Source organism: Solanum pennellii, chromosome 6 (genome assembly GCF_001406875.1).
Source record: "Solanum pennellii chromosome 6, SPENNV200".
NCBI lineage: Eukaryota > Viridiplantae > Streptophyta > Magnoliopsida > Solanales > Solanaceae > Solanum > Solanum pennellii.
The window spans coordinates 12395414-12401832 of NC_028642.1; positions in this window are offsets into that span (position 1 = coordinate 12395414).

Here is a 6419-nt window from a genome sequence, read left to right on the forward strand (position 1 = left end):
ATACATATATATATAATTTTATTCAGATTAATCCATTAAGTTGTTTGCTTGATTTCCTTCTTCAACCTTCCATTTTTAATTGGTTTTATCTTTAAATTTCTTCATTTGCCCACCAATTTAATCCTACAAATAAAAATACACCATTTAGCACAATCCACAAAATTTATGCTCAAAACGGGAAAATATAAATAATAAANAAAATATAAATAATAAATGTGAGGTAAATAATNATAATGATAAAAAATGTGTATTTTGGCCTCACATCAAACAACACACACGATAAGACTACGTCGGGCGTAACATGCCATCATCGCCCTTGGGCAGCACACACGGTCGGACAACATAGAGCGTGGCATGCCATTATTTCCCTTGGACAACACACACGGTCGAACGACGTCGGGCGTGGTATGCCATCATCGCCCTTGCACAACACACACGGTCGAACAACGTCGGGCGTGGCATGCCTGCATGTCCTTTGGGCAGCACAAATGGTGGGATGACGTCGGGCGTGGCATGCAATAATCTCACTTAGACAGCATACACGGTCGGACGACGTCGAGTGTGGCATGTTATCATCGCCCTTGGACAGAACACACAGTCGTACGACGTCAAGCGTGGCATGCCATCATTGCCCTTGAGCAGCACACAACGTCGTACGACGTTGGGCGTGTCATGCAATCATCGCCCCTGTATAGCATACATGGTCGGATGACGTCGGGCGTTAGATGCCATCATTGCCCTTGGGCAGCACACACGGTCAGACTACGTCGGGGGTGGTATGCCATCTCGCCCATTGATAGCACACACGGTCCGACAACGTCGGGCGTGGCATGCCATCATCACCTTTGCACAACACACACGGACGACAACATTTGACGTTGCATTCCATCATCGCTCTTGGACAGCACACATGGTGGGACAACTTCCGGCTTTGCATGCTAGCATGGCCCTTGGGCAGCACACACGGTCGGATGACGTCGAGCGTGGCATGCCATCATCGACCTTGGATATCACACACGGTCGGACGATGATGGGCATGGAATGCCGTCATCGCCCTATGAAATCATACATGGTCAGAGGACGTCGAGCGTGCCATGTTATCATCGCCCTTGGACACCACACACGATCGGACCACGTCAGCCGTTTCATGCCCGCATGGCCCTTAGGCAGCACACATGGTTAGATAACGTCGGTGTGGAATGCCATCATCGCCCTTGGGCAGCACACATCGTCAGACGACATCGGGCGTGGAATGCTAGCATCGCCCTTGCACAAAATAGACAGTCAGACTACGTTGGGCGTGCCACGTTATCATCGCCCTTGATCAGTACAGACGGTCGGACAAACTCAAGCGTGACATTCCTGCAAGGCCCTTGGGCAACATAAATGGTCGTAAAATGTCAGGTGTGGCATTCCATTATAGCTCTTGGGCATCACACATTGTCGAACGACGTCGGGCGTGACATTCCATCATCGCCCTTGGGTAGCACACACGGTCAGACGACGTCGGTATGGGATGCCATCATCGTTCTTGGACAGCACACACGGTCGGACTACGTCGAGCATAGCATGCCACATGGCCCTTGGGTAGCACACATTGTCACATGACGTTGGGTGTGGCATACTATCATTACCTTTCGACAGATGGACGGACGACATCGGGCATGGCATTCTATCATCACCCTTGGACAACACACACAATATGACTACACAAGACTTGGCATGTCATCATGGACCTTCGGTAGCGCACACGTTCGGACGATGTCGAGTATGGAAAGCCATCATTGCCCTTGGAATGCACACACGGTCGAATGACGTTGGGCGTGGCATGCCATTATCACACTTGTACAGAACAGAAATACAAACAACGTCGGGCATGGCATGGCCTTATCGCCCTTGGACACACACACGGTCGAATGATGTCGAGTGTGCCATGACCGCATGGTCCTTAGGAAACACACACAGTCGGACGACATCGATAGTTGAATGTCATCATAGACCTTGGACAACACACACGATCGGAGTACGTCGGTCGTTGCATGCCACCATAACTGTAGATAGCACACACAGTAGGACGACCTCGGGCATGGCATTCCATTATCGCTCTTTAACACCATACATGGTCGGATGATGTCGGGCGTGGCATGTTATCATCGCCCTTGGACAGAACACACGGTCGGACGACATCAGGCGTGGTATGCCTGCATAGCGCTTGGGCAGCACACACGTTTGGACGACATCGGGCATGACATGATATCATGGCCCTTGGACAGCACACATAGAAAAATGACGTCAGGTACGGCATGGAATCATCACCCTTGGACAGCACACACGGTCCGATGACGTCGTGCGTGGCATGACCGCATGGTCCTTGGGAAGCACACGATCGAACTACATCGATAGTAACATGCGATCATCACCCTTGGAAAACACACATGGTCGGACGACATCGGGCGGCATACCATCATCGCCTTTGGACAGCACACACGGTCAGATGACGTGTGAGCATGACATCCTATCATCGCCCTTGAGCAGCACACATGGTTGTACTACATCGGGAGTGGCATGCCATCATCGCCTTTGGACAGCAAACACGATCGAACGACGTCAGGCGTGGCATGCGATTCTTACCCTTGGACTGCATAAACGGTAGAAAAACATCGTGCGTGGCACACCATCACGCCCTTGGGCAACACACACGGTAGGATGTTGTCGATCGTGGCATGCACGCATAGTACTTGGGCGGCACACACGGTCGAACGACATCCAGCGTCGCATGCCGTCGTCTCCCTTGGGCAGCACACACAATCGGACGACGTCAGGCATGGCATGTTATCATCACCTTTGGACAGAATACACAATCAGATAACGTTGGGCGTGGCATGCCCGTATGGCCCTAGGTCGGCACATATGGTCAAACGACGTCGTGCATGACATACCATCATCTCCATTGGACAACACACAAGATCGGACTACGTCGGGCATGGCATGCCATCATCGGCCTTGGGCAGCATACTCGGTCGTACGGCGTCGACTTTGGCAATGCCATTATTGTAATTGGGAAGCACACATGTTCGGACAACATTAAGCGCGGCATTGCATCATCGCCCTGGGACAACACACACGACCAAACTATGTTGGGCGTGGTATGCCATCATCGCCGTTGGGTAGGATTCACAGTCGGACGACTTTGGGCGTGGCATACCATCATTTCCCTTGGACAAAATACACATTAAGACAACGTAGGGCATGGCATTCCATCATCGCCCTTTGACACGAAACACGATCGGACGATGTGGGATGTTGCATGTTATCATCGCCCTTTGAATGAACAAACGGTCGAACGACGTCGGGCGTGGCATGATCACATTTCCCTTTGGCAGCACATACGGTCGGATGACCTTCGCCTTGAATGCCATCTTCGCCTTTTTGCAGCACACACGGTTGGACGATGTCGGGCGTGGAATGTCATCATCACCCTCGGACAACATACAAGGTAAGACTACGTCGGGCGTGCCATGTTATCATCTCCCTTAGTCAGCACACATGGTCGGACGACATCAAGCGTGGCATGCCTGCATTGCCCTTGGACAACACAACGATCAGACTATGTCGGGCGTGGCATACCCACATGGACATTGGTCAGCACACATAGTCGGGCAATGTTTGGCGTGGCATACCATCATTGCCATTGGTTAGCAGACATGGTCGGATGGCGTCGGGCATGAGATGCCATCATCGCCCTTGGGCAACACACACAGCCGAACTACGTCAGGCGTGGCATGCCAACATGGCCCTTGGGAAGCACAAAGGCCGGACTACATCATGCATGACATCTCATCATCGCCTTTGGACTGCATACACGGTCAAAAGAGGTCGGGCATGACATGCCATCATCTCCCTTAGACACTATACACGGTCGGACGACGTCGGGCGTTGCATGTTATCATCGCCATTCAGTAGAACACACGGTCAGACGATGTCGGGCGTGACATTCCCTCATATCCCTTGGAAAAGACATATGGTCGAACAATGTCGGGCGTGATATGATATCATCGCCCTTGGACAGCACACACGGTTGGACGACATCGGGCGTGGCATGCCCGCATTGCCCTTGGGCAACATACACGGGCGGACAAAGTCGGACGTGGCATGCCATCATCACCCTTGGGCAGTATAGACGATCGGATGATGTCGGGCGTGACATGCCATCATATCCCTTGGGCAGCACACACTGTCAGAATACTTCAGGCGTGGCATGCCCACATGGCCCTTGGGCAGCACACACGGTCCGATGACGTCGAGCTAGGCATTCCCTCATAACCTTTGGACGACACACAAGGATCGACGACGTCGAGCGTGGCATGCCATCATCGCCCTTAGAATGCAAACATGGTCGAACGATATCGGGCATAGCATTATGACCCTTGGACAGCGAACACGGTTGGGCAATGTTAAGCATGGAAATCCATCATCGCCCTTGGAATGCACACATGTTCTGATGAAATCGGGCGTGGCATGCCATCATAAACCTTGGACAACACGCAACAAAAAAAATGTTGGGCATGTCATGTCATCATCGCCCTTGGACAGCACACACGGAAGGATGATGTTGAGCGTGTCATGACCCACATGGTCGTTGGGTAGCACACACCGTCAGACGACGTCGATCGTCGGATTCCATAATAGCCCTTGGACAACACACACGATCAGACTATGTTAGTAGTGGCATGCCATCATCGTCCTAGGGCAGGACACACAGTAAGACGACGTCGGGCATTGCATGCCATCATCGCCTTGGACTGCACACACGGTCGGATGACGTTAAGCGTGTCATGCCCGCATGGGACTTGGGCAGCATAAACAGTCGGACGACGTCGAGCATGATATGCCATCATCGCCCTTTTGCAGAGCAAACAGTCAGATGACGTCGCGTATGCCATGCCCGCATGGTCCTTGCGCAGTACACACAGTTGGACAACGTAGATTGTCGCATGCCACCATTGCCCATGGGCATCAAACGCAGTAGGACGACGTCGGGCGTGGCATGCCATCATCACCCTTGGGCAGCATACACGATCAAACAACATCAGGCGTGGCATGCCATCATCGCACTTTGACACCAAATACAGTTGGACGACGCGGGGCGCGCATGTTATCATTGCCCTAGGTAAGAACTCACGGTTAGACGACGTCCGCGTGGCATTCCATCATCGTTCTTGGGTAGCACACACGATCGGACGACGTCGGGCGTGGAAATCCATCATCACCCTTGGATAGCATACACGGTCGGACTACGTCAGGCGTTCCATGTTATCATCGCCCTTGATCAGCACACAAGGTCGGACGACGTCAATCGTGAAATTCCTACACGGCCCTAGGGCAACACACACAACCACACGACGTCGGGCGTGGCATGCCATCATAGCCCTAGGGAAGCATACACGGTCGAACGAGGTTGGGCGTGACATGCCATCATCGCCTTTGTGAAACACACACACTTTGACAATGTCGGGCGTGGCATGCCATCATCGTTCTTGGGCAGCACCTGCTGTCGGACTACGTCAGGCGTAGCATGCCACATGGCCTTTGTGCACCACACATGGTCAGATGACATTGGCCATGGCATCCTATTATCCACTTTGGGCTGCACACAGGATCGGACTACGTCGGGCGTGGCATGACATCATCACCATTGAACAACACATTCGGTTGGACGACATCGAGCGTGGCATGTAATCACCCATTTTGACAACAGACACAGACAAACGATGTCGAGTGTGGCACGATATCATCGCCCTTGAACTGCATGTATAGTTGGATGACATTGGGCGTGGCATGCCCACATTGCTCCTAGGCAGCACACACATTCTGACGATGTTGAGCGTGGCAGGCCATCATCGTCCTTGGGCAACATAAACGGTCAAACTACGTAAGGCGTGGCATGCCTGCATGGCCCTTGGTTATAAACATGGTTGGACAACGTCGTGCGTTGCATGCCATCATCGCCCTTGGGCAGCACACACTGTCAGACGACGTCGGGCGTGATATTCCATCATTGCCCTTGGACAGCACAGTGTGGCATGCCATCTTCACCCTTGGTAAGCATTCATGGTAGGAAAACGTCGGGCGTGACATGCCATCATCTCCCTTGGAATTCACACATGGTCAGAAGACGTCGGGAGTGGTATGCCATCATTGCCCTTGGACAACACACACAGAAAAACGACTTTGGGTATGGCATGCCATTATCGCCTTTGGACAACATAAACGGTCAGACTACGTCATGCATGGCATGCCCACATGGTTCTTGGAAGCACACATGATCGGACGACGTTGGGCGTGGCATTCCAAATTGCCCTTGGGAAGCATACACGGTTGGACTACGTCGGGCTTGGCATGCCATCATCGACCTTCGA